Consider the following 23,552-nt stretch of genomic DNA (forward strand, 5'->3'; position numbering starts at 1 on the left):
TCTATAAGACTTGAAGATCACTCAGGAAAATGGAGTTTCCCCTCCCTTAACCCCCTAAATCTATGAGAAGCACGTTTTCCTTTGAGCGATGGGTCCAGGGCCCAGGTGATTGAGCGAATTATGGGGATTGAGCTAACTGATGCTAACAATGACAGTTCATGCAAATAGGAGGAAAACCCCACAAAATCTACTGATCCTATGGCTTATGGTACCTTGTAAATTTAAACAAAACCCTCTGAACCATCTTTAATGCAATAGCTCTTTCCCAAATGCCTTATAGGTGCTTGGCATGTATTTACAAAATGCATAAGCAAAAGATTTTTCTCATCACATCACACTTGAGATCTATGAGGCTTACGACCTACATGTCCATCAATAAGGGGCTGGCTAAAGAACTGATGGCACATTTATACTTTGAAGTACTATGTAGCCATTAAAACAAGAACATGATAGAACCAAATGAGGTGACCAGGGACATTCTCCATGACATACCGTCCAATGAAACGTTCCAGACCAACATGGATAGCATGATTTTGCTTTCATATAAAAATGTGTGTATATACACACATAGATATGCACTAAAGCAGAGCAAAATATCTCAAAAGATTCTGTTAAAGGCATTCAAGTAATGGAGGGCAGGACTGGAAGAGAAAAGGGTGCAATTTCAACTTCGTCCTTTCATCATGATAAAGGGTGGGATTTGAGGCAACTTTTATTTTCTTCTTGTTCTTCTGTGTTTTTTAAAAGTAAAAACCTTTTAAAAGATTCAAGAAGGGTATTCCCTATTTAAAGGAGTCATTTCATAAAGTGAAGAACAGTAACAGCTATTACTTGTGGAGTGCTTGCTGTCTGCCAAGCCCTATGTCAGGAGCTTTACAACATTATCTTGTAGATTCAGCCCCCTTTGGAAGTAGATACCATTATTATCTCTATGTTACGGAAGAGGAAACAGGCTCACAGAGGTTAAAAACCTCGTTGGAGGTCCCACGTCAGCATGTGGTGGAGCCAGCATTTCATTTGTGGTGTGGTGGCCACACAGGCCACTCCTGGTCTGGTACCCCCAATCCACCCTGAATCCCCCTGCTGCCCATGGCGCATTCCTCTCTCGACTGCACGGCCTCCTAGGTGGTTCTGTTCCTCATCTTCCTCCCTGAAATTCAGTCTCCACAGAGCTGCCGAACTGATCTTTTAAAAAACATTAATTTAGATAATGCCCTGGCAGTCCAGTGGTTAGGACTCCACGCTTTCACTGCCAAGGGCCTGGGTTCAATCCCTGGTCGGGGAGCTAAGATCCTGCAAGCCGTGCAGAGTGGCCAAAACAAACAAAAAACATTAATTTAATCGCGTCATGCCCCTGCTTCAAATCCTCCCACTGCCCCTGGAATAAAATCCAAATTCCTTGATGCCCCTCGGAGTTCAGTTCCTAGAACAAGTCACGCACTCCCCGCCTTGGGGCCTGTATGCTTTCAGCTCATCTGTGCAGAGAGCACTTTCTTTGCCTTGCATAGGCTGGCTTTCTCTCGGCTACTGCATCTCAGTTTAAATGACTTCCCCTCGGAAAGGCCAAACCTGATCTCTCCAAATAGGCCCACCTTATTATTCTCCTCCACACATCCCTGTTGATTTCTGTCACTGAATTTACACAATGTGTAATTAACTAAACTAATTATTTTGTTTACTTATCATCCTTCTCCCTCTACTAAACAAGGGCACGACCCGTGTTTCTCATATTCATTGCTGTGTCCCCGGCACCTAGCACAATGCTGAGATCTAGCAGGTGTTCAACAAATTCAATGTCACATGAATGAGCTGGCTCCGAAAATGACCTAGGGTGTTACAGTTGACAAAACACTGTCAGTCGTATTTATTATCTCCAGAAGGAGGGAAGTCAAAGGGAGCTCTCATGGAGGGTTGTGTAACCGTCGGCAGTGATGCTGGTGGAGGCTACAGAGAAGATCCTGATGATAACGTCACCCATCGGCAGTCAAATGGCTCTCCATCCCGGGTCCAGCTGGAGTGGTGGGAGGTTCAGAGGTCGTCTGATCCACTTCCAGGGGCCACTTGGTAGACAGCTGGGTTAAGAGGAGAATCTGTGATCTTGGAACACCTCTTGGCCCCCCGTGGGGAGAAACCCTTCCTGGTGGCATCCTTAGCTAGCATGCATCCTTGCTGGATAAGCCATTCTTCCTCCAGGGCATGCCTTACACATCACAGATTCACGGTGACGTTGCCCTCTTCCACTCAGCGGGAAGCAGAAAGAAGGAGGGGAGGGGAGGAATGAGCTTTAATCCCTGTTCTCTGTCCCCTTGTCCCATTTCTCTAAACTTGCTGGTATCTCTTTCCCTTTTGTATGGCTTTACCTGAAATAATTGTTCTATTTCTCTAAAGTTCGCTCATTTCCAGTTGTCCGCCAACATCAACGCAACTGTGAACTGCGTCTGTATTGACACTTCTGGATGTAGAGTTGCGTTAACTATATTTTCTTATTTTCCGTATTCTCGATGCTCTGGGATCTGATGCCATGCTGAGCAGGGGAAGGTACTGCCCCTCTGGGGTTTGCTAATTCTTAGCAATAGTGAGTGACTCGCCTGTGGGCACACATTTCATATGCAAATTAGCCAATTCAGAGCCCACATCCCCGTCCCCCCTTCTCCTCTGTGGTCTCTTACACTCTGGACCACTATCCACCTGCCTTAATCACTGGAGGGCCAGGTACCAGACAACTAGGGATGGCCCCTATGCCTCAAAGCCCACTGAAATTATTCAAATTATTCAAACCTGTTTATGCTGCCTTGCTTTGTCTTTCCTGCAGAAATCACAATAAAGGCTCTCAACCATGCTTCTCCATCATACCCCCTGCCTCCCCACAGACCCTGGTATTTCCCCTTACGGCCTTTCTTGCGGTAAGGGGAATCTGAGACTACCTAGGGATCTGAGACTATCAAAACTTCTTCCTTCATGACAGCCATTTCCATGTCCCCATGTCTTACTATACCTTACTATATAAAACAAATCCTAAGTAAATATTAAAATAAGAGTGTTTTCTATTAAGCTGTGTATCAAAAAATGCTTTTTATATCTATCGTACATGTTTTCATTTTTAAGAGATTCAATTATTTTTAACAGATGCAACACACACTCTTTGGATATACCAACAGTTCCTGATGAAGACAGAAACCTTGAGATATTGATTCACGAATTAACTGATAAGACTGATGCTGAAAAAAACAATGCCTCTATGTTGCAAGCACACTTGTTATCCCGGTCACAATCCATTGATTTTGGCTTTCTGTCCGTCATTAACTGATTAAGACATAGAGACTTGTCACCTCTCTGTAGGCTCAACCATGCCCTGGGGCCGGGAGCAAGGGGTGGGCTTTGCCGCCTCAAACACTAGATGTCTGGTGTTCTCTCGGGACCCTCTTCCCCTCACAGCCGGTCTGGTGGATTATCCAAGTCCTGGATCTGCTCAGAAGGGAGAAGTATAAAAGCTCATCACTCTTTTTATTTTTCAGCCCCAGATGCAAACATTGCTGGGTTTCGCTGCTAGACTTGGGTCCATCACGTTTACCAAGAAAATCATATTTTCTTGGAGGCTGTCCTGGCGCCTAACCGTGCCGATTGCCAGGCGGTGGAAAAGTTCTTCCTTCCTACGTCTGGACAGCCCCCCTTGTGGCCGGCCATGCCCTTCTGTTCCTGTTCTGGCCTCATCGTGCTGGGCATCACCATCCTTCTTGCAGAAAATTTCCACCGACTTGCACATTGTTATTTGTTCTCCTCCACAATAAATCAAACAGATGGCTTCATCTTTTCCTCACAGGTCCTATTTTCTGGCCTTTAATCATGTTTGTTGCTTAATGTGGGCCAATCCACCGGGCAGCTGATTGTCTGAGACCTCTGCAGCCGAGGCCGTCCACGGGCCCTCCTGAGCTCGTTTGGGTTCTGGGGTTTGATAAGCAATTGCTCCTACCGGCAGGCTGGATATTAAACAGCTGGGGGCTCTCTGCAGCCATTTCAGGGACTTGCCCAGAAGACAAGGAAGCAATTTCAGAGACAAGAAGCAATTGCTTTAAGGCTCCATCCTGTTCCCTCAAAGTGCTCTGCAGGCAGGAAGATGAGGGAGGAAGGAGCCGGGCTCCGTGTTTCAGGCTCTGCACCGTTCCTATTATTTCCCACTCACATCGCCGGCTGGCTTGACTGGGGCTCCGGAGTGTGGACCGTATCACACATCTCCTTCCTCCTCCAGACACTGAAGAGCACGTAAAAGATAACACACGGGCTGAGTCCAGGTAGAAAAGGGCCTTCCTTTTTCATTCATTAGACATTTATCGAGCATCTATCACGTGCCAGGCATTGTGCTCCACATGGCAAAGTAAAGATGAAGGATGAATAAGATCTAGATCCCGCCCACCTGCCCCCATCGACACTGGGGTCTGGTAGACAGACAGATAGATACAAGCAAAGAACTCTTTACTATCAAGGGCAGGCAGTGAGAAATGCGTTATTGGGGCAGGTTATTAATATTCAGGAGGCAGTCCAGAGGAGTACAAGATTCTTTCCGTGGAGGAAGGGAAGGCCTCATTGGCGGACGGAGCATTTGGCATTGGTCTTGTATTCACAGCGTCTTTCGCATATGACTGCATTTAGTTTTCACATCAACCCAATGATGCGGGCAGGGGTTACGCCCATTTGTCAAGTGGGATATCAGTGTTCAGAGAGGTTGGGTGACCAACCGAAGGCCACCAGAGGGAATGTGGCAGGTCTGCAGGGAGCCTAAGTCTGGGAGCAGTGTTGTATCACCTTGCTCCTCAGGAGAGTAGGGTGGGCCAGGAAAAGGCACTGCACCTGGGGCCGGTTCTCCAGTGGACGCCCAATTGGTACAAGGGCACAAAGGTGGTTTTAGCCCTTAACAAGGGGGCCTGGTCCAGCTTACAAGTTTGCAGAGGGCCTTCTCATCCCGGCTGTTATGACTGTCTGCATCCATGGTGCTTCTCCCCCCGGGACTATAGATCCTCCCTGCCACACGGCCTCATCCATCCTCATTAGCTCATGGTCGGCCACGCTCAACAGGGCGTCCACAGAAACAGCTGCTCCTTCTTCAGTGCCTGCTTCCAGAGGGCTCAGAGCTCAGTCCTTGGCTCACATAACCTTCTCTATTCCCCAACAACAAACCCAGAGGAGGGAGAGAGACGGACAGGTGATGAGGGCAGTGTCCACCAACTGGCCCTGCAAAGCTTCCCCATTTCACCCACGTAACATCACAATGGGCAGACACTGTCTCCATCTTACAGGTGAGAAAAGGGAAGCCCGAGAAAGTTCTATTATTACCCAAGAGATTCTCACTCGTTCGACTTAAGAAGGATAAGCTTTGTTAAGAATTTATGACAAGTCTTACTTAACACATGGTCAGTGCTCAGTAAATGCTGGTTGTTGCGTTGACGATGCAGCTTTTGTGAAGCATCCGTATCTCCTCTATCTTTATGGATGGCAGTGGAAAACCAGGATATCCACTAAATTCACGGAGAGCTTCTATTCTGCAAGGGTTGTGGGGGTTAACCTGGGTTGTAACTGTGGTCTGTGCAGGTGGGAGTGTAATTCAGAAAACGCTCGTCTGGAAGAGTAGAGGCAGGTTAAGGCATAAAGGATTGATGGGTTGGGATTCAGGACAATGGCAGAGAGGTGAGTGACAGGGACAGCACTGGGGGGGCAAGGGAAAGGGACATGGGCCACAGCCCAGGGAAAGCTGCATGCATTAGAAAGACCACATGTATCTAAGGGAGAAGACAGGCCCTATGGAGCTTCTCTGGCATAATAAATATTCAGTTGGTCACCATGAATATTCAACTGGGCAGAGACTGCAGGGGTAGACCCTTGAGGGAGCTGGAACTGACAGGGGGACTGACTTTTTTCAAGAGTCTCCCAATATCGGGGAGCATATGCCAACAGCACAGAACTGGACGGGGTCATAGGTGGAGGCAAAGGGCTAGGAGCTTCAGCGAAGAGAGGTAGGTGAGTGACAGCTGGCAGGGGCTAAGGGTCTGCTAGAAGGACTTGGAAAGCCTCGCTCAGTTGAACAGCCAGGCCACACAGTGGAACTGTGGGTCTTATTATTTTCATTTGTGTGCAACTGTCTACCACGTCTAACGGGATATTTTCCTGCTTGGCAGGTTCTTATAAAATCACAGAAACACAGCTCTAAAGAGAAAATTAAAGACAGACACCGACTCCTGTCATCTTTAACCGTGTAAGGGGCCGGCAGGGCCGTTGGTGGGGACCAAGGGGGCAGGCCTCTGCCTACCTCCAGAAGGATGTCCTCAAGATGATACCCTTTACTTACTGGCTTCTGAGAACAATTTCATCAGAGGACATGGCTCTGTAGCTACAAAATGAAATTTGTGAAAAACTGCTCTCGCATCCCCAGGTATCATTTTACGGAGGTGGATGCCAGGAGCCAGAGAAGGCAAGAGTCTTGCTTCAGTGACAGAATCCAGGCTGAGACATAGTTCCACTCACTCTAGTCCAGTTTCTGCTCTTTTTGCTCTGTCTGCAAAAGAGGATGTTCATGGGGCCGCCGCCAGCTCACTTGGTGCCTTTGGATGAATTAGGAAAAGGGGGGTGCCCCTGGGTGGTCACAGCCCCAGCGAGCAAAAAGCCCTTCTGCCAGGTGCCTCTGGGTAGAGCACAGCCAGTAGCACCCTGTGTGATGACAAATGAGAAGTGGGTCTGGGGCTTCCCTGGTGGTGCAGTGGTTAAGAATCCGCCTGCCAGTGCAGGGGACACAGGTTGAAGCCCTGGTCCAGGAAGATCCCCCACATGTCACGAAGCAACTAAGCCCATGCGCCACAACTACTGAGCCTGCGCTCTAGAGCCCACGAGCCACAACTACTGAGCCCACGTGCCGCAACTACTGAAGCCCGTGCGCCTAGAGCCTGTGCTGCACAGCAGAAGAAGCCACCGCAATGAGAAGCCCACGCACTGCAACGAAGAGTAGCCCCTGCTCACCGCAACTAGAGAAAGCCCGCGCGGCAACGAAGACTCAACGCAGCCAAAATAAATAAATAAATAACTTAATTAATTATTTAAAAAAAGAAGTGGGTCTTGTGGGGGCCAGGGTGCCATTGACGTAGGCTCCTTCCTCCCTCCAGTCTTCCATCTCCCAGTCACTCACTTTTTAAAAATGTGCATTTAGTAAATGTCTCCTGTATGCACAGTGACACATTCCTGACTCTTCTGGTACAAAACTCCACTGGAAAGGTAAAGGGATGAGTTTATACTGACAAAGGGCTTTTCCAACCATGACAACTTTAACTTGCTAAGGTGAGGGTAAGAGACTGGCAGAGACTGTGATACTTAGAAGAAGTGAGTCAGGGTGAAGGTGCTTTTAAGACAACGTGGACTCCTCCTTCTTTGGATTTTTGCTGTCAAACTGCAATGCTTCATGCTCAGTGGGAGAAAATGGGTTAGCTCTGAACAGCAGTGATTTGGAGAATATCTTCAAATGATGCTTATGGTTTTGAGGGCAGGGAGACTCCTAAGAACTTTCTGATGACAAGAAGGGTCTGGAAGTGGTCCATCGCCACAGACTCAAAACAGCTCCCAATGCACTGCCCTGACAGGGGGGAGGGGTAGACCCTTCAAAAATGGTATGCAAGCCCCTCCCATGGTTTCTGTGCAGGGTGGTTGGGAATGTCAGGGAGAGAGAACTCTACAGTGGGATGAGAACCGTCAGTTCTGGGCTCTTCTGGGGGCAAACTATGGAGGCCTGTGTGCTGTTCTCATAAAGAACGTCATTTGGTGCAATGCTTCTGTTTGTACATTCATTCATTCTTTGAATATTCTTAAAACACCTATGTGCCAGCAACTGTCCCAAGTACTAGACACAGCCTGGATGAGATCCCTGCTTTAAAGTCGCTGCAGCTTTAGTTGGGAAGATGTAGATAACAAAAGGGTGAACAAATTAATATAAAAATAAACAGTTCGGGGGACTTCCCTGGCAGTCCAGTGGTTGGGACTTCACCTTCCAATGCAGGGGGTGCAGGTTTGATCCCTGTTTGGGGGGCTGGGGTCCCACATGCCTCATGGCCAAGAAACCAAAAGACATAGAACAGAGGCACTATTGTAACAAGTTCAATAGAGACTTTGAAAATGGTCCACATCAAAAATAAATAAACAGTTCAGATAAGTGCCACAATAGATATAAAGGGCCTCCTCTGAGAAGGTGGCGTTTAAACTAGGGTGCAGAGAAGCCAACACATGCAGAGCCCAGAGAAGAGCATTCCACAGAGGGGGCAGCCTGAGATGGAGGAGAACACAGCTCATGGAACTTAAAGAAGGTCAGCTGATCACGGCCGAAAGAGCGCAGAAGGGAGTGGACAGATGCCTGAGCTGTAGGTAGGGCCCAGACCACCAGGTGCTCTCAAGGCCAAGTGCAATGGAGCACTGATGGGGGGCTTGAAGTGGAAGTTACCTGATCCAATCAGTGTCTTAAAAGGATCACTCCGGCTTCTCTTTGGAGCATGGACTGTAGGAAAAGAGCAGAGAGGGTGTGGGAGATGTGTAGCCCAGCCCAGACATAATGGTGACTTACATCGAGGTGGTGGCAGTGAGGATGGACCAAAATGGACTGTTTGAAGCTACAATGTGGAGGTCAAACCTTGAAGACTTGCTGATAAATTGAATGTGGGGAGTTATGGAAAGAGAGTGATAAAGAACGATTTCAAAACACAGCCACTTGGTAAAGTAGTTTGGCTTATTGGTTTATATAAGCCAATTTTACGTGGTGATGGGGAAGCTGGTCACGTAGGTAAGAGACCCCCGGCATGAACAGACTTGGGGCGTCCTGGCACCAAAATGCTTGGCATGTATGCTGGTGGTGGTTCAAGACCTGGGGACAGCACATGTCCTGTGTGTCAGCCCGCGCCTGAGATCGCCAGACCCCTTTCACTGCATATCCTTCTGCTATTGCTGTGCTATAATCTTATCCTATAATAAAAAATGTTCTGTATATATAAACTATTTGGGTCTTGTGTGTCCTTATAGAGATGGAACGCTTATGGGAATTAGCGTGTAATTTGCACAGGCCTTTACACTTGCTTTTCTGACACCTGAAATGCCAGGAGATTTCTCCCTCCCCTCCAGCTCACATCTTATCTCCAAGGAGATCTCAACTCCACCCTTCCAAGGGGTCTCAACCACTGTCTTTCCACCTCACTGATCTTCGCCTTAGGGGGCTTTAGCACTTGGTTAAATTTATCATACCATTCTTGGGCATCACAGTTTAACAAGAAGCAAATTCCAATGCAGCCAGTTAGTATAGCTATACAAAAATCTGGGAAGTTAACCTGTCCAAGCTTCAGTTTCCCCATCAATAAAATGGGACGCTAATGCCTACTGCAGAGGATCATTGACCATTTGAACAAAATAACGTAGGAAGAGTGCCTGACGTTCTAGGAGCCGGCGATGCGTCTTCGCTCTTTTTGCCTTCCCGTATTTTCTTTCTCTTCCAAAGAGACCGTAAACTCTGTATTAGAAGGAATGGCTTTTTTACATTTGCATGCTTTCCCCCAAAGCAAAAAGCCCAGTGGGACCCAAAATAGAAACTTAAATCACAGAGTTAAGACTGTCATGAGAAAGCCAGTGTGTTACTATGTGGCACGATTCATGTTGAGTGCAATTCCATGGAGGCACTGGCTTGGCTTGAGATGACCTGAATCTTAGGAACCCTCCCTTCTTATCGTTTTAATATGCTTATGGAAGAGTATTTTTGAGAACTAAGTAAAATGATGTGGGCAAAGTTCCTGGTGCTTAGGAGATATTCCATAAATGTTAGTTGTCAGCTTTGGTGCTTTTTTTCCTTCCTCTCCCAGGGAGGTAATAAATGAGGCAGTTATACCCTAATGTTCACAGCAGCACTATTCACAATAGCCAAGACATGAAAGCAACCTAAGTGTCCACTGACAGAGGAACGGATAAAGATGTGGTACATACATACAATGGAATACTACTCAGCCATAAAAAAGAATGAAATATTGCCATTTGCAGCAACATGGATGGACCTAGAGATTGTCATACTAAGTGAAGCAAGTCAGACAGAGAAAGACAAATGTCATATGATACCACTTATATGTGGAATCTAAAAAAGTGTTACAGACGAAGTTATTTACAAAACAGAAACAGACTCACAGACATAGAAAACAAGCTTATGGTTACCAAAGGGGAAGGAGGGAGGGACAAATTAGGAGTTTGGGATTAACGGATACACACTACTATATATAAAATAGATAAACAATAAGGACCTACTGTATGGAACAGGGAACTATATTCAATATCTTGTAATAACCTATAATGGAAAAGAATCTGAAAAAGTATGTATTTCCATCAGTCACAGAACATGCCAGCCGTGGAACACTTGGGTTTAGAGTGGAAGATAATGGGCAGAAGAACGATTCTTCGAAGAGATAATGGCATAGCTTGTGATCAGGACTTAACAAGGCAGCTCTCCCGTGAATCCATCACAGAGGACCAAGGAGGAACCTGTCAAATCAGTAAGGGTACTATATATGGAGACAAATGAAATGCCTGCCTTCTCTCTGAAAAGGTTTAGTTAGAAAAAAAAAAACAAAAAAACCCTGTGGAGGCTGGAGTGGGGTGAACTGCTAATGAGTCTGGTGTTAAGAGATCTGTGTTAACAGGAAGGAGGTGGCTTTTTCCCAGGTTTGATTCAGCCTGTTCCGGGGAGCTGCAGAGGCGTCTTCTCTAAGGTCAGCACAGTTAAGCTAAAATACTCAGTTGCTCATTATTTCCACAGATTGCACCACTATCCTCAGAGTATTTTAGGAATGAGACAATAGCCCCACGTCGGGTGAGTTAGTCCAGCCCTAAATTTCCGAGGATGTCGTCCTTAATTCAGAGATCCTTCCTTCTCCTTAATTTCCTTCCCTCCCCAGAAAACTGAATGCTGTAGGTGACTCTGGTTCTGAATGTCACCTTGACACCATTTCTTGTGCTGAGAAGTATATTACTTGTTTTTCATGCCTGTGGCTTTATTTACACCAGAAGGCAGTTCATTGTTATTGAGGCAAAGGCCATGTGGCCCTCTGCTGCCTCTGGAAGAAGCAAGATGGCACCCAGTCTCAGAGAAGCAGCCTCAGCTGGGACTCCAAGAGTCTGGACAGGAGCAAGATCACAGGGTGAAGGTTTTGAAGGAGGAAAATGTTGGGGATGAGACCGTGCCTGCCCCTTCGGGTGCTCAGACTGAAAAACGTAGAAGGTTCTGGAAGCCACATCTCCCTGGCTTCTCTCACATTTGTGGGAGGGGAGCAGGCACAGTTATTCCTGTTTTCAGACAAGGAATCTGCAGCTCAGAATTGAAGTGTCTTGCACAAAGGCAAACACAAGATGCAAATCTCGCGAACTCCATGTGTGGAAGCTGTGTCAGGTGGCGGGTCAGAGATGTCCAGAGAGGAGAACAAGGATGTATCTCCTGGACTGGACACAGCAGGAAACCACATTGACTCCTGCATCTGCCCACGTGTGGATTTCATTTTTATCTGTCTGCTGCAGTTTCCTTTCATTCAATATTTGTCTAAGAGTGTTTCGCTGACTGCTGCCTTTCTGGGGTGAGGGTTGAGGAATTGGATTAGGAATGTTACATCCTCAGTAATTAGCACAACAGACTTGAACAGAGGCAGCAACAAGGACAGAGAGTGGTTGAGTTGAGTTTCCATAGTTCGTAGTTCGTAAGGCTCTGAGTGTTTGTCTTTGGAAAAGGACCCACCGCAGATGAAAGCCCAATGTGTGTGTGTGTGTGTGTTTAGGTCTGTATGTTTTTATCACACATAGATTCATGGGACCTCTCCCACAATCAAAAGACGCACAGATCCATCCAACCACACCGCTTTGGTCCATGCTGTCCCCTCTGCATACAGCATCCTTCCTCACTCGCTATTCCTCAGTTTGGCCAACCCCTGCCCATTTTTCAAGACTCAGCCCACAGGTCATCTCCTTTAAAAAACTTTCTCCGCTCTTTCATTGACTTGTGTATAAGAGATCTGGTTTCCTTCCCTGGGACGCCAGGGCTTCCACTGCTTCCCTGACTACAGCTCTCCTTGTCTACTGTCATCTCCTCTCCCAGCCTTTGCACTCTTAGAGGTCAAGGGCAGCGTCTCTTACACCTCTGCATCACCAGGCCTTAGCAAACAGCCTGACACATAGTAGGGGCTCACTGTTTGCTGAATGTAATTGAACTTTAAGAAGGATAAATGTCCCATGGCAGAGGGCAAAACCATACACAAGCAAAACTGTCATGTAATTGGGATTTAATATATTTGACTAATACCGGCATATGTGCATCGCTAAAACACATTAATATTTAATTCATCTGAGTTATTTTGCAAGGATATATGTGTGAGTAAGTACAGTGATGCTTTGCATGCAATTACGCCTCTTCTTTCAGGAGGATTAAGTGCTATGCAGATCTCCTCCTAAATACTTCCGCTGAGTTTTGTTTTAGTGTTACACCTCCGGCTTCACCCAAGGCCATTTTGAAAAAGTCATATTAAAACCACCTCTCTACACCTGCGTTTTCTATAAAACTGTTACTCACTGCCTTCTACGTAACTTATCTGCACCACATGCTAAAGTTATTTCAGAATTTGACACCAAGAAATTCACGGTCTCCTCTGGGGAACTGGCAAGCCTCTATCTTTCTAATAACCAAATGTATATAACTGATCATCTTTTCCTTCTTGACATGGTTGCCAGGAAGCTCAGAGTCGCATCTGACTTTTGTTTACTGATTCTCAATCATTATGTTAACTGCTTTCTGACTTCCTGGTATTTCTTGGGAGAATTATAAACTATTGTTAAATAAATAAATCTCTGTTGCTTCTTTCCATGGTGTAAGTCACGTGGGGTTGTCTGTTGGAGAAGAGGCTCCATTCAGCTCTATGCCTGCAGCTAGAAGCTTCTCTATTAGTGACTTTAGATTTTTGGGTTCAGGCTTTTTTTTTGTCATTGTTATTTTCGTTTCGTTTTGTTTTGGTTCAGAGCATTTGAATCCACATAGCCCCTTCTTCCTGGCTGACAGGTAGTAAGTGACCTCTTGAGGGCCTCAGTTTGGAATGCTCTGCTGGACCACTGGTCTCACTGAACTTTCCTGCAAATCCCTCAAAAGGGGTATCATCTGTATCACCTGTGTGAAAATTCCTTATGGTGGTTTTCATGGAATATAGTAACAAAAACTGAATTTTCTCCTTTCTTTTTTTTAGTATGTTTTGAAAACATACAGAAACAGGGGGCCCCGACCCCCAGGCTGCCAACCAGTACCGGTCACATTACCACCTGAGCCAGCCCCATTACCCCATCCGTGGAAAAATTTGTCTTCCACGAAACTGGTCCGTGGTGCCAAAGAGAAAAGTGTACAGTACAGTTTAGTACAGAAGTGTGTTCTGTACTAAAACACAGAAAAGTTGCAAAAACAATACAATGAACACGCACAGATTCTTCATATGGCTTTGCTACCTGTTTTTTTTTTAAATGTCCCCTCATTATATACCTAAGCAAATAATAGGTGGACGATGGAACTACATTTTCAGTATGGCATCTGGATACATCGTAAAAGCTCCATAGTTCTCAGAAGTCTTTTTGTTCTTGACTTTTGGGAAATACAATGACCCTGTTGGGCGTTCTTGTTAATGGCCACTAACTAGAGGTTGTCTTCTCTTCCCTTATGAGCACCTGAGAAGAGAATTGAGATCCGGATGACATGCATTCTGCTTTTTCATTCCAGAGTTGAGCTCTTCCCAAATATCAGGTCAGACTGATAGAATAGAGGGATAGAAATAGATAGAAATAGATAGAAATAGAGGGAAAGGGTGGCTCAGGAAAATGTTAAAACATATTGGGTTACCGCTTGGTTATAAAAGCACATAACTCAGAAAGAGCCAGTGGGAAGAGATGCAAAGGGCGGGGTGTGGGCAAAAGGCAAGGAGCCTCCATGCCCTCTCCAAGCATACGTCACTCTCCCCAAGGGCCCACGTGTTCATCAACCCGGAAGCTCCTTCACTGCCTACATAGGCTTTCTTTTTACCTCCTATATTATTATTTGTATTGTTATATGCTTTGTGTGTGTGTGGAACTATTTCAGAGAAAGTTGCTGCGTTGTGCACCCTCACTCCTATATACTTCAAACCTGTTTCCTGCAAACTAGACATTCTCTTCCATAACCATAATACACTTAGTAAATTCAGGAAAGTTCGTGTTAGTTCAATAGTAAATTCAGGAAAGTTTGTGTTAGTTCAATACTATTATCTACTCTACTGTCTGTATTTGAATTATGCCAATTATTCCCCGTAGTATCCTTTGTAGCTTTTTTTCCCCCCAAACCAGGATCCAAGCTAGGATCCCATATTGTATTTAGTTGTCATAACTCTTTACTCTTTTAAGATCTGGAAGAATGTCTCAGGCTCTCTTTGTCCTTCCTGACACTTGACTTTTTTTTTTTTAATTAATTAATTTATTTATTTTTGGCTGCACTGGGCCTTTGTTGCCATGCACAGGCTTTCTCTAGTTGTGGCGAGTGGGGGCTACTCTTCGTTGCGGTGCACGGGCTTCTCATTGTGGTGGCTTCTCTTGTTGCGGAGCACAGGCTCTAGGCACGCAGACTTCAGTGGTTGTGGCACATGGGCTCAGTAGTTGTGGCTCATGGGCTCTAGAGTGCAGGCTCAGTAGTTGCGGCGCACAGGCTTAGTTGCTCCGCGGCATGTGAGATCTTCCCAGACTAGGGCTCAAACCCGTGTCCCCCGCATTGGCAGGCAAATTCTTAACCACTGCGCCATCAGGGAAGCCCCTGACACTTGACATTTTTAAAGATTACGGTCCAGTTGTTTTGTAAAGTGTCCCTCAAGTTGGATTTGCCTGATATTTCTTTTCTTTTTTTTAAAATTTTTAATTGAAGTACAATTGACATACAACTTCTTTCTTTCTTTGTCTTGATTTTTCTATTCCTCTATTATTCCCCTAACTTTATTTTAAACTTGCCATTTATAGTAAGTTGTCACCAAATTCTTTACAGTAGGAAAAAGTACCTCTACATCCAGCTCAAACGTCTCGGACCCTTTGAATCTTTCCTGACCTTACTCTCCCCCACTCACGGCAATAGGCAAAATGGACACTCCATTCTCTTTCTTCTCAGAACAATTTTATCCTGTTATTGTTTCTGTTACAGCACAGATGATACAATGTTGAGATTATGATGGTTAAGAACCACCTTAGACTCTGAGCTTCTTGAAAACGAGTGATGGGCCCCATTTTCTTTGTATTCCATGGGCATGGGTTTAGGCAAGTTACACATACTTTTTGTGCTTCAGTTTCTTTATCTGAAACAGAGACATAATTATAGCATCCTCCGTAGAGGGTAGAGGTGAGGATTAAAGGAGATAAGCCAAATAAGGCCTGGCACACAGAGTAATCGCTCAGTTAATGCTAGTTCATGTTAACTATTATTATTATTATTATTATTATTATTGGGATGAGCAGTAGGGCCATTAGTTCTAATATGCCTAGTGTTTAGCACTGCCTAATACACAGCTTAAAGCTCAATAAGTATTTGTAAAATAAATGCTGGGTGATGAACGTACACCAATATGCTATCCCTCTCCTTATGAGGGACACCATGCTGCCCATTTCTGAGACGGGGATGGGGAAGCAGATATAACAAAGGATGGAGCTGAAGCCAGAAGCCAGGTGTGCATATTCCTGGCCATTGCTTTATCCCAAGACACGCAGCCTTTGTCTGAGGGCTCAGGTAGCTGCTAAAAAAAAGAAACTCTTCAAATCCCAGGCTGTCGTCCTCCAAGACTCTGAGAGACAAGACTTCTCAGGTCAGATCAAGCACGTGTGTCAAAACTGTCAAACGCAGCCTCCACTCAAATACCCAAGACTACGGGGGACCGCATGGCAGACTTCCGTGCAATCGAGGGCTCTGCAACTTCAACCCAACTTTGACCTAGTTCTTAGTTTTCTCTTTCTGCTAAAAAGCGCCGAGATGGACAGGATTTGGCCGGACCTCCTCCCCCTTCCTTGCCTGAGGTGCTAACGAGCAGTGGCTCAGCTAAAAGGAAGACGGCAGATGGCAAGTGAGGCATCATCAGACCGGACGCTCGCTGGTGCCTGGGACCCCACGCCACCCTGCTGCACCCAGGGCCCCCTCCCAGCGCACCCACACGTGGGGACGGCGCTGTCTATAGGAACATCCAGTCCAGGGGCAAACCTGAATCACTGGACTCTACTAGCAGAGACAGTACCAACGAGTGGTACTGAATCTTCAGTGTGTGTCAGGCACTGGGCTAAGTATTTTATATGTGTGATTTTATTTAATCTTCACAACAGCCTTCTGAGGGAGGTACTCTTATTAGTCACATCCGCAGGTGAGGAAACCGAGGCTTCGAGAGGTTAAGGACTTTGTCTAAGGTCACACAGCCAGTGAAGGCTGAGTCGGGACTGGGACTCAGGTCCACCTGGACCCACTGACTCTGCTCTTCATGGCACAGTCTTCTCTCTGCTATTCTCTCAAGAGCAAGGCTATGATAGAATGACAAAAAGGATAGGTAGGCTTTGGTGGTGGGAAGATGGGGATGTACGGGAGAGGAAAAGGCCGGAAACTTGGGAGGCTCTGCTGGTGGGCGGATCAGAGTGGATCAGGTTCAGGGTGACCCCGGCTGGACGATTTCCCGTTGGCTGGCCAGTGTTCACGTACCATCCCCATGACCTCGAGTCTGAGGCTCCATTTCTTTAGCTATAAAATAGGGACAACAATACTGAAACATAATAGTGTGCCAAGCTTCAGAGGCCAACATGTTGATAAGTAACCCCAAAGCATGGTACCAGGGTTGTGAGGGTGCCGATGGCCATGAAGAAGGCACTATATGCCCAGAAAGGGGATGATGGAGGAAGAGAGGGTACCACAAGAGGGAGATGGTCGCAGTGATAGATTTCCTGCTTGGCTTTGCCCCTGGTCTGCTCTGAGGAGTTGCTCTGGGCATGTACTTGTTAGGAACAGAAAGCCTACAGTGTTCTCTCATTTAGTAAAGGTGAGATGTCCATGGAGCTGCTCTCTGCTCACAGAAGGCTCTCTTGGATGTTTCTAATACATGGTCTCCCAGTGCTGAGTCCATGGCGGTCATCCTGGGACCAGACATAGGTCACAGTCCCACCCAAAAGAAGTTGGTGTGAAGAAGTGGCAGGACGCTGAATATATGTCAGTGCAATATAGGTGAAAGTGTCTAACACTGTGAGATTCACAGTGGGGATGAATATATTTTGGGTTTGAATCTTGAGTCTATAATGATGCTTTCCTGCCCACTCCTTGCCATATACATGACACCATAGAGAACATTTTGGAGAGCAACGCTCGTCTGTTGTTGTTTTTGTTTTTTTCCCTCAAATCAGAAGTGACTCTTAGAAAATCTTTAATGCTATTGCTCATGGGAATCTCACCAAGCTTATGCTCTAGCATGTCTGCTGATAAGCGTTTCACTCCTGTGGTTTAGATGTCTTCACACCTTCCCTAGGTGAAAGAATCCAGATATGTTCCTGTCCCTGATGGGTTCTTTTTTTTTTAAGATGTGGCATTTTTGTTTTAGAATATTGAATTTCTCATCCAAATGAAAGATCATCACATGTCTATCCCCATAGTCTTCTCTTTTCAACCCTTCCCCATGGCAGGAGTTTGAAATCTTTTCTGTTTGCTCTCCTGAATGTACCTTAAGTTGGCTGTTTTAGGGAAGGCAGCCTTTGGGCTGCTCTGTCAGTGCCTCTAGCCTGGTGTCCTGACAGCAGAGGAACTGGGAAGGGTCCAAGATGGGTCTGGAGTTGGACTTCCAGAGGGAGGAGCTTCTTCATTCATCAGAAGAGGCTGAACCTTTTTGGGAAGATGGCGGTGAGGGGCTCAACTTCTCCTCTGCTCCTTCCCCTTTTCTCATTTTCCAGTGTTGTCCTCTCTACTTTCTCAAGTCTTTCTCTTCTCTCCCTGCCTCCTGATTGGCCATTTCTCTCTGTACTCAGGATATCTTTATCCTGCCCCATTTCCTATTTCTCCGTGGAGCTGTAAGGTGAGCATGCCTGGGAGTGTCTAGAGTGGGAAAGGACCAAACCCAAACCTCTGGTTATTAGCTACATTTGGGTATTGGCTGCAGGCCAGGAGTAGCAGAGGCAGCTGCAGTAAGAATAGCAAAAGAGCCTCCATCTGTTAAGGGGCTACTAGTACATTACAAGCACATGCTCTACATTATCCCTGATTCTTACACCCAATATAGATGAGCAAACTGATGCTTGGAGAAACTATGGCTTATCCAAACCCACAGAGAGGTAAGTAATATATTAACATGTAAATAAATAGCCTTAAGGCTGCTTAGATCCAATTCTAAAGTCTGTGTCCTTCCTACCATGCTGTCCTGCTTCTTCATTCGCTCCTGGAGTGAAGTCCAGATCTGGCGGGAATGCGCGGAGGAGTAAGGGGAAAGGGGAAGCTGGGAATCAAGGACTAGCAGGTTCTCTTGTTACAAACTGGATTTTTCCCAATCCTGCTTCCATATCCCCTCTCTTCTGAAAGAAACTCATGAAAGTCACTGGATGGCAGGAGTTGTTGGCTAGAGTTTAGGGCAAATGACGAAGCACCAAATACTTTTGGGTTCCCACCAGTATCCTATTTCTACACTTCTTTTCTCTTTTCTATGGCTCCTAAAGTAGAGAAGCTTCTTATAGGGTGGGTTTCCAGTCTTGATCTTTCTTACTCCCTGGGGACCTGGTAGAGTGCTCAACACTGAGAAAGTACTAGGTGTATGTGGAATGAATGAATGAATTCTCCATGCCAGCACGCTGAGGTCCCTTAGGCTGCCTCCTGTTTGTTTGGGACACACCCTGCTATGCCCCACCTGGGTTGTCTTCCCCTTTTCTCCACCAAAGTATTAGGGTCAATACAATTAGGGTTCCATCCCCTCAGTATGTTTTGAATCATAAAAAAAAAAAGGGTGAATCTCCTCTCTTCTCCATGAAGGACCAGAAAGCATGGTTGTCAGACCATAAAACCCTCTCTCCCCAAATTGCTAAAAATCTTTAGACCAAAACAGAGACCAGATGATTCAGGAAGCAGGCATGCCATTACTCAGAACCAAGGGGAGATGAGGGTAGAAGGAAAAACTAATGTTTCTTAAGTGTTCCTAAGTGTGATGTCATTTCCCAGCAGCATTTGTGCTGTCCCATCTTATAGATGACATCAAGATTAGTTGGGCCTGTTTGCTCAACTCGAGCAGTTGGCATCACTTGCTAAAGTTACACAGTTTAGTAAGTGGTGGATCCAGGATTCAACTCAGATACGTGGGACTCCAGTCCACACAGTTTATTTTTCAAGTGTCTAATAAGAGGCCTCTAGTTTTTGAAGTGTCTACTCACGAATTATGTGGTTCTCCACTGCTAAATACCAGGGCTTTAAAGGACCGGCAGGGGTGATTGAACAGGTCAGTCATGTTTCAACTTGATGTAGCAACAGAAGCAATTATTCAAATGCTATCCCAGGCGGAAACTGAAAACACGGATGAGGTCGAGGAAGAGCTGGTCTGTATTTGTTTTCCACTTAAAGTACCTAAATCTACTTTGGAATACGGTGCCCCACACCCAGAGAACGTATAGCTCTTGCGTTTCTGAAGGGTGGGTACAAACTCACATGATGGAATTTGCAGATGGAATCACGAGGAAAGCAATCTTGGATTTGAGGACAAAGAAATAAAATTTGGAGCTGGGGTTGTCCATGACGTCACTCCCTCAGGAGGGGCTTTTTTCCTTAGACCATGGGAAAGACTAGATCTCGTATGTAGTTGAAAATGATCCTTCTTTAACTCAGTTGATACTTGGGGCAAGTCTGACGCAGCTGTATGACCCTGTGAGGTGGGGCGAGGGCAGTATGGACTAAATGGACAGAGTCATAAAGGGGGAGGTACATCTCTGCTATTGCCTGTATGGAGGATGCAACCGCCTACCAAGGGAAGTGCATCCATCCAGGAGTTGTGCATGGCGAGCAGCTGCAGGACAGTGCAGTTCCTCAGTGGTACCCAGGACAGCAGAGAGGAGCGAGGAGCACACGGCCCGAGGGGAACAAGCTGCAGGGCTGATGACTCAGGCGGGACAGGAGAAGAGAATCACCTCCCCAAAGGAAGAATGTTCGGGAGGCTGACGCTCGGGATACACAATGATCTATGCTTCCGTCCCTCCCCCGACTCTCTCCGATTTTGACATCCCAAAACCCAGTGTGAACCAGCCCCCAGCCCAGCTGAAGGGAGACTCGTTCAGCAGATGCCCATATTCCAGCCACCCAGGCTCCTCGGTGACAAGCTGCTGTGTTGTGAGGATGCTGCTTCACTTAAGCCTCTTTCAAAAGCCTCTTGCTGTGCTGTGCGTGTCGGAACAGGCTCGGGAAGGGATAACATGCTCCCGCTGTTTGTGCTCTTTGCTGGTCTAAAGGCAAGAGTGTTCAGACTGAACAAGGCAGCGGGGTTCTCAGCCTGCCTCTGAGTGATGCTGGCAAGCCCTCTGGTCCTTATTCTAGCCAGTCGTATCCAGAAATAGATACTGCAACCAGTATGCAGGCAGCACGGAACCCAGGTAACCGAGGCAAAGGTGTGTGCCTGCCACGCTCTCCTGCTGGCTCTAGGACAGAACTGAGCCCCTCTTGGGGCAGCCTCACACCCCCTTACTCTGTTCCTTCCTCTCCTCTATAGTGGCACCTCAGTCAGGAGACTTTGAATCTGCCCCCTTCAAGCCTTAGTGGCTGAAAACAACAAAAGTTGATTTCTTGTTCATGCCACGTGCCCATTGTGGGGTGATGGGGAGGGAGGTGGGATGAGAGGGTCCATTCATCACAGTCACTCGGGGACTCCAACTTGGCTGATGGCAGAGGGAAAAAAGGCCTCCAAAGGGTCTCAAAATTAAATGCTTGGGTCTAGAAGCAAGGCTCTTCACTCCTACGCACAATACACGGGCCAGAACTGGTCTCCTGGCCCCACCCAATCACAAGAAGGCCAGAAAGTACTGTCATCCTGTGGGCAGAACAGAAACTACTGGACAAATAGCATGTGACGGAGCTAAGGGGAAAGAATGTGCTTTTAAGGCCAAGAAGACCTGAGCTGCAGTCTTAACCCTGTCCCTTCCTGGCCGTGTGACCTTTAGCAGATTCTCTAACTCTGTGAGTCTTGGTGTCCTCATCTGGAAAGTGAGGAGATCATACCTCCCTGGGGATGTCCACTAGTGTTCAGCACATAAAATCGGGCACTGACAAACTGACTTAGTGACTTACAGAAGCGGTGGGTGTCACTTCTGAGGTTAGGTGATAAGACTGTGCTTTTGTTTTGCTGTTGTTTTCTCTCCCTGGTCCTCTCTCTTCACTGATGAAGCAAGGAGAGGCCCATGTGTCAAGGAACAGAGGATGGCATCCAGGCAACAGCCAGAAGTCACTGAGACTCTCAGTGCAACAGCCCACAAGGAGCTGGATCCTTCCAACACAGATGGAGTGGCCTTGGAAGTGGGTCCTTCCCCAGTTGAGCCTGGAGGTTACTGTAGTTCAGCCACCCTTGGGATTTCAACCTTGTGAGAAACCTTTAGCCAGAGGCACACAGGTAAGCCATGCCTGGATTCCTGACCCACAGAAATTACAAGATAATAAATATGTGTCATTTTAAGGCACCAAGTTTTGGGATAATTTGTTACACAGCCATAAATAACTGATACAAACACTAGCTATATTCCAAGCAGTCTACTAGATGCAGAAGCCACAGACAGGTAGAACATCTCCCTTCTCTAAAGAGATGATCTTGCTGCCAGGACCCTGTCCACCCACTTAGCTCCAGTCTTTTCAGCAGGGACAACATTCGCATTACGTCCAGCCTGGCCATGCTCGGAACAGGCTGTTTCAGAATACACACATGCCTCCCTTGACATCAATCCTCCTCAAGCTTCATTAACTTTACCTTCGCTGTTTTAAAAGACACATCCATTTCCTACCCGATCCAGTTCTTTTATCAGAAGACAGTTTGGTGCAAGGGTCAAAATCCTAATGTGGAGCCAGATTACCTGGGAGTCAAGCTTGATCCCATCACTTATTAACTGTGTGCCTTTGGGAATGTTATTTCACCTCTCTGTGCTCCAGTGTTCTTATGTAAATGGGAGATAAAATAACACCTGGGGACGTCAGGGGGTAAAATGAAGTATTACCTAGTGGTTGGGGAATGGATAAGTCCTTGGTAGATGTTAGCTATCATTAATCCCAGACTTCATGCCTCACTTTATGGTAGAGTGTATTTGGTGAGTATCTGGACTCTCAGTGCTAATCTAGACTCAGCAATTACACTCAATCTAGATCAGTAAACTAGGGACAGCAGGCCACGTATGGTCACAACTCCATTCAATTCAACTATATTTATGTGCTTCTCTCTCTCCCCCACTCAAGAACAGGGCACCAGGAATACATGCTAGGAGACTTCATATGAGGGGTTTTATCTTGCTTCGTTTAAGTGGTGGACTGGAGTTTTCTGTTCTCTTCACCTATTAGTCCTTATACTGTTTACTGTCCTTTAGCATCATAATTCACACAAGTGATACCATGAACACAACCCATGAGAGGCAAGTTGTAGACACACTGTCTTGACAATTAGTTGATCAATTAACTAACTAGTTAACTAACTAGAAAATGTTTCAGTCTGAACAGTGAGGGCCTGGAGTGGAACAGGACTCGCCAACGCAGCGTTAAGGGGGTGTCATGGGACTGCCTTGGGTTGGGATGGTAGCTGGCAGAATAAAGCGTGGGCCTGGAGGGCAGGAAGAGTAGAAAAGCAGAGACAGAAGGAGATGAGAGATGGTTCTTCTGGTGTTTGGACCGAAAGGCAACCATGAGAGCCTTAGAAAACTTTTGTACTCTCAGGGGTCTTGAACATGTCTCTAATTCATAAGATGTAACACCAGGTTGCCTCTGGGAACATCCAGAGGGCTAGAAGGGCTTGCACAAGGTCTGCCATATGGTTTTGCTTGTTGTTTTCTGGACAGAAGGAGTGTGGGAAAGGAAGACGGAGTAGGTAAGAAGATGAAGGTGGATATAGAGCTAGAATATCTGGGTCAACAGATAAGGAGAGAAGGATAGAAAAATGCTTCCTCAACCCTCCACTGTGTCCCCCTAGTTTACTCTCCCCCACTTCAAGAATTATTGAGCTTCATGGAAATCACATCCAACAAATTCTTATGGTGCACCTATTCTGTATAAACGTAACTATTTTTATTTTAAATTATTTATCTATTTTGATGTATTAAGTTGTGAGAATGGTCCAAAAATAAATGTATTATTTTCCTGCACTGCTTTGAAAATAAATGGTTTACAGAACCTCATATTCTATACCTGACGGAGGTACTGGGGCAATGTTGTTACTTGCTTACCCGGTCCTAATTCCCGGAGGTATACACTGTGCCCCAATCAACTCGTGGTTAGACGGCACGCGCTGTCTTCTACAAATCTG

General features: G+C 46.2%; 1 protein-coding gene across 1 annotated transcript in view; it reads right to left on the bottom strand.

Annotated features, from left to right (window-relative positions):
* Positions 1-23,552, bottom strand: part of SHISA6 (shisa family member 6) — a gene marked incomplete at its 5' end in the record, with an annotated part of 241,952 nt that overhangs the window by 63,219 nt on the left and 155,181 nt on the right. The window lies entirely within an intron of this gene.

This window comes from Monodon monoceros, unplaced genomic scaffold, assembly GCF_005190385.1.
Source record: "Monodon monoceros isolate NGI ecotype Baffin Bay Population unplaced genomic scaffold, NGI_Narwhal_1 Super_Scaffold_9, whole genome shotgun sequence".
Lineage (NCBI taxonomy): Eukaryota > Metazoa > Chordata > Mammalia > Artiodactyla > Monodontidae > Monodon > Monodon monoceros.